General features: G+C 54.6%; 4 non-coding genes across 4 annotated transcripts; all 4 read left to right on the top strand.

Annotated features, from left to right (window-relative positions):
- On the top strand, nucleotides 1-93 carry LOC137757859 (small nucleolar RNA SNORD116). The gene has a single exon (XR_011072542.1). It is a non-coding gene; the product is annotated as a small nucleolar RNA SNORD116 (small nucleolar RNA).
- Nucleotides 94-2,785: 2,692 nt separating this feature from the next.
- On the top strand, nucleotides 2,786-2,878 carry LOC137757916 (small nucleolar RNA SNORD116). The gene has a single exon (XR_011072594.1). It is a non-coding gene; the product is annotated as a small nucleolar RNA SNORD116 (small nucleolar RNA).
- Nucleotides 2,879-5,548: 2,670 nt separating this feature from the next.
- LOC137757890 (small nucleolar RNA SNORD116) lies at nucleotides 5,549-5,641 on the top strand. Its single transcript, XR_011072571.1, has one exon. It is a non-coding gene; the product is annotated as a small nucleolar RNA SNORD116 (small nucleolar RNA).
- A 2,691-nt stretch (nucleotides 5,642-8,332) lies between these two features.
- On the top strand, nucleotides 8,333-8,425 carry LOC137757909 (small nucleolar RNA SNORD116). The gene has a single exon (XR_011072588.1). It is a non-coding gene; the product is annotated as a small nucleolar RNA SNORD116 (small nucleolar RNA).
- The last annotated feature ends 2,092 nt before the right edge of the window (nucleotides 8,426-10,517 follow it).

Genomic DNA, 10,517 nt, shown 5'->3' with positions numbered 1-10,517 from the left:
GGATCAATGATGACACCCTTGTATGCATTCCTTGGAAAATCTGACCGAAATGAGTGAGAACGCTCTACCGTCTCCTCATCGAAACTGAGGTCCAGCACGTTTTCTCTCTCGGGGGTACGGGACAGTTAGGAGTGAGGGCCAACGTCCCCTGCTGTCAGGCATGCAAACACCACTAAGGGCTCCAGCATTGGAGGGGCTCCTGTCTGAGGGTCGAACATGTCTCCTCATAAGCTGGGTCACCTAAGAATCCCCGGTGCCTGCTAAAAGGCCGTTGAGGGAATGCAAGAGGGCAGGCTTTCCTGCTAGTCTTCAGGGTCAGAATGTCTTCTGGTATAGACCCAGTAAGCTTGCAGCTTGGAGAGGTGATATTTGGAGAGGATCACGCTTTGTGCCTGCTTGCTTCTGAGGTTGATTATAGAAGCCAAAATGAGCAAGTTTCCCTGGTTGGAGCCTGGAGCCTCAGGCCAGGCCTGTGGCCCTCTCTGTTGTTGTGTTTCACGCAGTGAGGTTCTTGACTGCCTGGTGTGACTGGAGCAGTGGGCGGGCGTGGGCTGGAGTTGGGCGATGGCGGAAGGGGGCTGATGGTTTAGGCCTCAGTGCTGCCGCTGTCAGCTCCTCTGCTGAAGTTGCTGGCACACTGTTGGCGCTAAGTGGATGTTCGTGGACTGGGGTGTGGATCGAGTGAAGCATTTCAGCCTGGGTGGTGGCTGCTGGCCTGGAGAGAAAGGTAAGGTATCATAAGGAAAGGTCCTGTGTGATGTCGTGGGATGGGCTGTCATCATTGGGTTGCAGGCACTGGTCTCGGCTTCCCAAGAATGTGTCTTGTTCGTGATGGGCTGGCATAAGCTGCCTATGGAGTGGATGGCGTTGGCAGTTCAAGTGGGTGAGTTGAGGTAGGTAACCTGTGTAGAGTTGCGATCCCGTTGCCCAAGTAATGACACCCAAAGGGTGTCTTGCGGGAAGTAGTGAAGATCGACATGGTGAGGCGTCTGTGCCGGCCCCCTTGGAGGTAGTTGAGTTATGCGAATATCCCCTTTGGCCGCTTTGTTCCCTTGTTTGGCAATGTGTAAAGCAAAGCTCTTTCGCCTGTGGGGGAATGACGAGACCGGCCAGTGTAGCATGCAGGCCATTCGAACAGCCAGAGGTTTATCTGGAGCAGTCCATTGGTGGGGCAGAGATGCGGGTCCCATTGCCATGCCTGCTGTGCTGCCGTGGCCAGCCGCTGTTCCCTTTCAGGCTTCCAAGTCCCCTCGCATGGCAGAGGTCTTCTGTTGAAAGTCTGTCTGTGGACCTCGGGGACCATGCCTTTGATCACTGTGGGTTACTCGGTAGTGGCACCGTAGCAGTGGAGAATTTCCAGGATGCATGGGGTGGGATCAGCATCAACGAAGGAGACAGGCTTGCGGTCTGTCTTCCCTGGTGTTCAGTGTTCCCGTGTTCTGAAGATGTTTGTGTTTTCCAGTAGGTTCGTGTCGCCCTGTGGGCTGGAGGAGGGCACGTAGGACGAGGCTTTCAAGGGTTTGAGCGTTTCCTTAGGGGTCAGGGCCGCGAAATTTTAAGATGGGAGCTGCCTGAGACGTGGCTGGGAATGTGGACTAGTTTCCGCCGTGGGGATCCGACATGGGTCATGGTGGCTGAAGCCCACCACTTCCTTTGGTGGGCATTCCCACGGGTCAATGCAAAGTGATTAGGCCTAGTTGGCGAGAAGTGGCACATGGGCCCACGTTCGTTAGCCCCTTGAGTGGTTTCAGGCTGCAAATTGGCAGTAGACACCTGCCGGTCGGTGTCGGCCCGACCATGGGAGTTCCCTTGCTTCCGGAAGTGCTGCGAGTGATCCCAAATGCCCATCAGATATACTGGTAGCTGACAGAGTCTCGAGGTGCATGTCGATGTCACAGCCAAGTCCCGGAGGAAGGTCTCATCGAGGCTTTGTGTTTTGGTCAGAAGGCGTGGTTGTGGGAGAGCGGGAGTCCGGGGACTCTTTCAACAACCCCTGGGGTTCCAAGTTTGCCTGCGGCCTCTTGAAGCTGACAGGGGTCTTTCTCCTTTCAGTTGGGGGGTCTAACCAGGGTGCTGTGTATAAACTATTTCTTTTATTCTTGGACTCCTCCTCACAGGGCCATAGGGACACACTGATACCGAGACGCGTATTCAGCAGCACACAGAGAAACCCACAAGCACGTCCGCATGCGCAGTCACAGTCACACACGCCCACACGCATGAACACACACATGTAGCCTCTCACACACCGGCCAACGTATGTGCCTAACTTCCTGCAGTCATACTATCAGACATGCAGTCAATTCTCGGTAAGGGATAGAGGTCCTTGGGAAGCAGTTTCAGAGCTCAAGGCCAGGTCAATGTTCTTATGGATCATGGCCTCTGAGGACACCAGTCCATTTATGAAGCCTCGGTGATTTCTGTCCACTTCTCAGGTGCTGTTGCTGGGAAAGGCTGGCCGTCGGCACAAACAAGAAGACCTTCGTGTGCTCTGATAACTGGAGGTGCTAAGAAGAACTGGAAAAAGTGAGGCGGGCCCATGTCCCCGAGCATGGTCGTGGATAACTCAGGACGGTAGGTATTCAAGCACCCCATGATGTGCCATTAGATATTAGGTTTTCCTCAGACGGGCCCAGTGGCTGCAAGAGTGGATTGATTGTTCCTCTTGCCGAGTGGCCTGAGGGCTGTGGATTCTCCAGGGTTTTGGGGTAGCCCAGGCTCATGGCTCCTGTACAGAGCCCTGCACACACCCCGGTTGTGTGCTGCAGCGTCCCAGCATGTGCTTGGATCGATGATGACACCCTTGCATGCATTCCTTGGAAAATCTGAACAAAATGAGTGAGAACACTCTACCGTCTCGTCATCGAAACTGAGGTTCAGCACGTTTCCTCTCTCAGGGGGAGATGACAGTTCGGAATGAGGGTCAGCGTCCCCTGCCGACATGTATGCAAACACCACTAAGGACTCCAGTATTGGAGGGGCTCCTGTCTGAGGGTTGACCGTGTCTGCACATAAGCTGTGTTATCTGTGAATCCCAGGTCCCTGTTGAATGGCTGTCGAGGGAATGTGAGGGGGCAGGCTCTCCTGCTGGTTTTAAGAGTCGAAGTGTGTGCTGGTCTAGGACCAGTTAGCTTGCAGTTGGGAGGTGAGTTTTGGCCAGGATCACGCATCGTGCCTGCCATTTTGGGGGTTGATTCTGGAAGCCAAAATGAGCAAGCGTCCTTGGTTGGTGCCTGGAACCTCAGGCCAGGCCTGTGGCCCTCCCTGTTCTTGCGTTTTTCACGGTGAGGTTCTTGAGTGCCTAGTGAGGCTGGAGCAATGGGCGGGGGTGAGCTCGGTTGGGCATCGGTGGAAAGGGGCTGATGGATTAGGCCTCGCTGCTGCCCTTGTTTGCTTCTCTACTTTAACTCCCGGCACAATGTTGATGCCAAGTGGGTCATCGCGGAGTGGGGAGAAGAACGAGTGCTGAAATTAAACCTGCGTGGATCACTGATGGCCCGCACAGGAAGGTAAGGATAGATGAGGACATGTTCTTTGTGATGTCGTGGAATAGGCTATCATAATTGGGTTGCAGGTGCTGGCCTCGGCTTCCCAAGGATGTGACATGTGCGTGATTGGCTGGCATCAGCTGCCTATGGAGGGGATGGCTTTGGCAGTTCAAGTGGATGAGGTGAGGTAGGTAACCTGTGTAGAGTTGCGATCCCGTTGCCAGAGGAAAGACAACCAAAGGGTGTCTTGCGAGACGCAAAGAAGTTCGACATGGTGACACGTCTGTGCCGGCCTCCTGGGAGGATGGTTAGTTATGCGAACATCCCATTTGGCCGCTTTGTTCCCTTGTTTGGGAATGCGTAAAGCGAAAGTGCTTCTCCTGGGGGGGGGCATGACTCGGCTAGCGAACAGCCAGAGGTTTATCTGGAGCAGTCCGTTGGCAGGACAGAGGTGGGGGCACTGTTGCGACGCCAGATGCACTGACGTGGATAGCCACTGTACCCTTTCAAGCTTCCAGGTCCCCTCGTGTGGCAAAGTTTTTCCGTTGAAAGTCTGTCTGTGGTACTCGGGGACAGTGCCTTTGATCACTGTGAGTTCATCGGTAGTGTCGCTGTGGCAGTGGAGAATTACCAGGATGCATGGGGTGGGGTGGGCACCATCAAAGCAGACAGGCTTGCGGTGTGTCTTCCCTGCTGTTCAGTGTCTCCGTGTTCGCATGATGTCTGTGGCTTCAAGTCGAGTGGAGTCGCCCTGCAGGCAGGAGGAGGTCACTTAGGACGAGGCTGTGCAGCGTTTGAGCGTTTCCTCAATGGTCAGGGCCGCAAACACTACCAGTTGGAAGCTTTCCTTTACGTGGCCGGGAAGGTGGCCTAATTTCTGCTGTGGGGTTCCAACCTGTGTCATGGTTGCTGAAGCCCAACTCTTCCCATTGAGGGCATTCCCACGGGGTCATGGAAAGTGATTTGGTCTAGTTGGCGAGATGAGGCACTTGGGCCCAAGTCCGTTAACCCCTTGAGAATTCCCAGGCTGCATCTTGCCTGTCAGCAACTGCAGATCGGTGTCAGCACGCCCATGGGAGGTTACCTTGCTTCCGGGAGCTCTGCGAGTGACCCCAAGGGCACATCAGATGTGGTGGTAGGTGGCAGGATCTCCAGGTCCACATAGGTTTGACACCCACGGCCGGGAGGGAGGTCTCGTCCAGACTTTGTGCTTTGGTCAGAAGGCGTGGCTGTGGGAGAGCGGGAGTCTGTGGCCTATTTCGACAGCCCTGGGGGTCAAAGTTTGCATGCGGCCTCATGAAACTGACAGAGGTCTTTCTCCTTTCAGTTGGGGGTCCAACCAGGGTGCTGTGCATAAACTATGACGTTTACTGTTAGAGGCATCTGCAAAGCGCTACAGGGACACCCAGAGACCAAGACGCGTATTTAGCAGCACACACAGGAATCCACAAACGCATCCTCATGCAAAGTTCTCGTCACACACGCCCACACGTGTGAATAGACACATACAGCCTCTCACACACCGACCAACGTACGTGCGTAACTTTCTTCAGTCGTGCTGTGATACACACAATCAGTTTTCGGTAGGGGAAAGTGGTACTTGGGAAGCAGGTTCCAGGCTCACGCCCAGGTTATGTGTTCATAAGAATCATGTTCTCTGAGGACCCTGGTGCAAATCGGAAACCTGCGTGATTTCTGTCCACTTCTCAGGTGCAGTTGCAGGGTAAGGCTGGCTGTCGGCAAAGAGAAGAAGACCTTCGCGTTGTCTGATGACTGGATGTGCTAAGGAGAACTGGAAAAAGTGGGGCGGGTGCACGTTGCCGAGCGTGGCTGTGGATATCTCAGGACGGTAGGCATTCACCCGTACTAAGATGTGCCATTGAATATTAGGTTTTCCACAGATGGGCCCAATGGTTGCAACAGTGGATTGAATGCTGGTCTTGCTGAGTGGCCTGAGGACTGTGGATTCCCCAGGCATTTGGAGTACTTCCAGGTCATGGCTCCTCTGCAGAGCTCCACGGCCTTCCCTTTTGTGTTCTGCAGCATCCCAGCATGTGCTTGGATCGATGATGACACCCTTGTATGCATTCCTTGGAAAATCTGACCGAAATGAGTGAGAACGCTCTACCGTCTCCTCCTCGAAACTGAGGACCAGCACGTTTCCTCTCTCGGGGGTACGGGACAGTTAGGAGTGAGGGCCAACGTCCCCTGCTGTCAGGCATGCAAACACCACTAAGGGCTCCAGCATTGGAGGGGCTCCTGTCTGAGGGTCGAGCATGTCTGCCCATAAGCCGGGTCGCCTAAGTATCCCCGGTGCGTGCTAAAAGGCCGTTGAGGGAATGCAAGAGGGCAGGCTTTCCTGCTAGTCTTCAGGGTCGGAGTGTCTTCTGGTATAGACCCAGTAAGCTTGCAGCTTGGAGAGGTGATATTTGGAGAGAATCACGCTTTGTGCATGCCGCTTCTGAGGTTGAATATGGAAGCCAAAATGAGCAAGTTTCCCTGGTTGGAGCCTGGAGCCTCAGGCCAGGCCTGTGGCCCTCTCTGTTGTTGTGTTTCACGTGGTGAGGTTCTTGGTTGCCTGGTGTGGCTGGAGCAGTGGGCGGGCGTGGGCTGGAGTTGGGCGATGGCGGAAGGGGGCTGATGGTTTAGGCCTCAGTGATGCCGCTGTCAGCTCCTCTGCTGAAGTTGCCGGCACACTGTTGTCGCTAAGTGGATGTTCGTGGACTGGGGTGTGGATAGAGTGAAGCATTTCAGCCTGGGTGGTGGCTGCTGGCCTGGAGAGAAAGGTAAGGTATCATGAGGAAAGGTCCTGTGTGATGTCGTGGGATGGGCTGTCATCATTGGGTTGCAGGCACTGGTCTCGGCTTCCCAGGAATGTGTCTTGTTCGTGATGGGCTAGCATAAGCTGCCTATGGAGTGGATGGCATTGGCAGTTCAAGTGGGTGAGTTGAGGTAGGTAACCTGTGTAGAGTTGCGATCCCGTTGCCCAAGGAATGACACCCAAAGGGTGTCTTGCGGGAAGTAGAGAAGATCGACATGGTGAGGCGTCTGTGCCGGCCCCCTTGGAGGTAGTTGAGTTATGCAAATATCCCCTTTGGACGCTTTGTTCCCTTGTTTGGCAATGTGTAAAGCAAAGCTCTTTCGCCTGTGGGGGAATGACGAGACCGGCCAGTGTAGCATGCAGGCCATTCGAACAGCCAGAGGTTTATCTGGAGCAGTCCATTGGTGGGGCAGAGATGGGGGCCCCATTGCCATGCCTGCTGTGCTGCCGTGGCCAGCCGCTGTTCCCTTTCAGGCTTCCAAGTCCCCTCGCATGGCAGAGGTCTTCTGTTGAAAGTCTGTCTGTGGACCTCAGGGACCATGCCTTTGATCACTGTGGGTTACTCGGTAGTGTCACCGTGGCAGTGGAGAATTGCCAGGATGCATGGGGTGGGATCAGCATCAACGAAGGAGACAGGCTTGCGGTCTGTCTTCCCTGGTGTTCAGTGTTCCCGTGTTCTGAAGATGTTTGTGTTTTCCAGTAGGTTCGTGTCGCCCTGTGGGCTGGAGGAGGGCACGTAGGACGAGGCTTTCAAGGGTTTGAGCGTTTCCTTAGGGGTCAGGGCCGCGAACTTTCAAGATGGGAGCTGCCTGAGACGTGGCTGGGAAAGTGAACTAGTTTCCGCCGTGGGGATCCGACATGGGTCATGGTGGCTGAAGCCCACCACTTCCTGTGGTGGGCATTCCCACGGGTCAATGCAAAGTGATTAGGCCTAGTTGGCGAGAAGTGGCACATGGGCCCACGTTCGTTAGCCCCTTGAGTGGTTTCAGGCTGCAAATTGGCAGTAGACACCTGCCGGTCAGTGTCGGCCCGACCATGGGAGTTCCCTTGCTTCCGGAAGTGCTGCGAGTGATCCCAAATGCCCATCAGATATACTGGTAGCTGACAGAGTCTCGAGGTGCATGTCGAGGTCACAGCCAAGTCCCGGAGGAAGGTCTCATCGAGCCTTTGTGTTTTGGTCAGAAGGCGTGGTTGTGGGAGAGCGGGAGTCCGGGGACTCTTTCAACAAACCCTGGGGGTCCAAGTTTGCCTGCGGCCTCTTGAAGCTGACAGGGGTCTTTCTCCTTTCAGTTGGGGGGTCTAACCAGGGTGCTGTGTATAAACTATTTCTTTTATTCTTGGACTCCTCCTCACAGGGCCATAGGGACACACTGATACCGAGACGCGTATTCAGCGGCACACAGAGAAACCCACAAGCACGTCCGCATGCGCAGTCACAGTCACACACGCCCACACACATGAACACACACATGTAGCCTCTCACACACCGGCCAACGTATGTGCCTAACTTCCTGCAGTCATACTATCAGACATGCAGTCAATTCTCGGTAAGGGATAGAGGTCCTTGGGAAGCAGTTTCAGAGCTCAAGGCCAGGTCAATGTTTTTATGGATCATGGCCTCTGAGGACACCAGTCCATTTATGAAGCCTCGGTGATTTCTGTCCACTTCTCAGGTGCAGTTGCTGGGAAAGGCTGGCCGTCGGCACAAACAAGAAGACCTTCGTGTGCTCTGATGACTGGAGGTGCTAAGAAGAACTGGAAAAAGTGAGGCGGGCCCATGTCCCCGAGCATGGTCGTGGATAACTCAGGACGGTAGGTATTCAAGCACCCCATGATGTGCCATTAGATATTAGGTTTTCCTCAGACGGGCCCAGTGGCTGCAAGAGTGGATTGATTGTTCCTCTTGCCGAGTGGCCTGAGGGCTGTGGATTCTCCAGGGTTTTAGGGTAGCCCAGGCTCATGGCTCCTGTACAGAGCCCTGCGCACACCCCGGTTGTGTGCTGCAGCGTCCCAGCATGTGCTTGGATCGATGATGACACCCTTGCATGCATTCCTTGGAAAATCTGAACAAAATGAGTGAGAACACTCTACCGTCTCGTCATCGAAACTGAGGTTCCGCACGTTTTCTCTCTCAGGGGGAGATGACAGTTCGGAATGAGGGTCAGCGTCCCCTGCCGACATGTATGCAAACACCACCAAGGACTCCAGTATTGGAGGGGCTCCTGTCTGAGGGTTGACCGTGTCTGCACATAAGCTGTGTTATCTGTGAATCCCGGGTCCCTGTTGAATGGCTGTTGACGGAATGTGAGGGGGCAGGCTCTCCTGCTGGTTTTAAGAGTCGAAGTGTGTGCTGGTCTAGGACCAGTTAGCTTGCAGTTGAGAGGAGAGTTTTGGCCAGGATCACGCATCATGCCTGCCGTTTTGGGGGTTGATTCTGGAAGCCAAAATGAGCAAGCGTCCTTGGTTGGTGCCTGGAACCTCAGGCCAGGCCTGTGGCCCTCCCTGTTCTTGCGTTTTTCACGGTGAGGTTCTTGAGTGCCTAGTGAGGCTGGAGCAATGGGCGGGGGTGAGCTCGGTTGGGCATCGGTGGAAAGGGGCTGATGGATTAGGCCTCGCTGCTGCCCTTGTTTGCTTCTCTACTTTAACTCCCGGCACAATGTTGATGCCAAGTGGGTCATCGCGGAGTGGGCAGAAGATCGAGTGCTGAAATTAAACCTGCGTGGATCACTGATGGCCCGCACAGGAAGGTAAGGATAGATGAGGACATGTTCTTTGTGATGTCGTGGAATAGGCTATCATAATTGGGTTGCAGGTGCTGTCCTCGGCTTCCCAAGGATGTGACATGTGCGTGATTGGCTGGCATCAGCTGCCTATGGAGGGGATGGCTTTGGCAGTTCAAGTGGATGAGGTGAGGTAGGTAACCTGTGTAGAGTTGCGATCCCGTTGCCAGAGGAAAGACAACCAAAGGGTGTCTTGCGAGACGCAAAGAAGTTCGACATGGTGACACGTCTGTGCCGGCCTCCTGGGAGGATGGTTAGTTATGCGAACATCCCATTTGGCCGCTTTGTTCCCTTGTTTGGGAATGCGTAAAGCGAAAGTGCTTCTCCTGGGGGGGGCATGACTCGGCTAGCGAACAGCCAGAGGTTTATCTGGAGCAGTCCGTTGGCAGGACAGAGGTGGGGGCACTGTTGCGACGCCAGATGCACTGACGTGGATAGCCACTGTACCCTTTCAAGCTTCCAGGTCCCCTCGTGTGGCAAAGTTTTTCCGTTGAAAGTCTGTCTGTGGTACTCGGGGACAGTGCCTTTGATCACTGTGAGTTCATCGGTAGTGTCGCTGTGGCAGTGGAGAATTACCAGGATGCATGGGGTGGGGTGGGCAACATCAAAGCAGACAGGCTTGCGGTGTGTCTTCCCTGCTGTTCAGTGTCTCCGTGTTCGCATGATGTCTGTGGCTTCAAGTCGAGTGGAGTCGCCCTGCAGGCAGGAGGAGGTCACTTAGGACGAGGCTGTGCAGCGTTTGAGCGTTTCCTCAATGGTCAGGGCCGCAAACACTACCAGTTGGAAGCTTTCCTTTACGTGGCCGGGAAGGTGGCCTAATTTCTGCTGTGGGGTTCCAACCTGTGTCATGGTTGCTGAAGCCCAACTCTTCCCATTGAGGGCATTCCCACGGGGTCATGGAAAGTGATTTGGTCTAGTTGGCGAGATGAGGCACTTGGGCCCAAGTCCGTTAACCCCTTGAGAATTCCCAGGCTGCATCTTGCCTGTCAGCAACTGCAGATCGGTGTCAGCACGCCCATGGGAGGTTACCTTGCTTCCGGGAGCTCTGGGAGTGACCCCAAGGGCACATCAGATGTGGTGGTAGGTGGCAGGATCTCCAGGTCCACATAGGTTTGACACCCACGGCCGGGAGGGAGGTCTCGTCCAGACTTTGTGCTTTGGTCAGAAGGCGTGGCTGTGGGAGAGCGGGAGTCTGTGGCCTATTTCGACAGCCCTGGGGGTCAAAGTTTGCATGAGGCCTCATGAAACTGACAGAGGTCTTTCTCCTTTCAGTTGGGGGTCCAACAAGGTTGCTGTGTATAAACTATGACGTTTACTGTTAGAGGCATCTGCAAAGCGCCACACGGACACCCAGAGACCAAGACGCGTATTTAGCAGCACACACAGGAATCCACAAACGCATCCTCGTGCAAAGTCTCAGTCAAACAC

Source organism: Eschrichtius robustus, unplaced genomic scaffold (assembly GCF_028021215.1).
Source record: "Eschrichtius robustus isolate mEscRob2 unplaced genomic scaffold, mEscRob2.pri scaffold_538, whole genome shotgun sequence".
Classification (NCBI taxonomy): domain Eukaryota; kingdom Metazoa; phylum Chordata; class Mammalia; order Artiodactyla; family Eschrichtiidae; genus Eschrichtius; species Eschrichtius robustus.
This window is presented reverse-complemented; position numbering and strand designations above follow the sequence as displayed.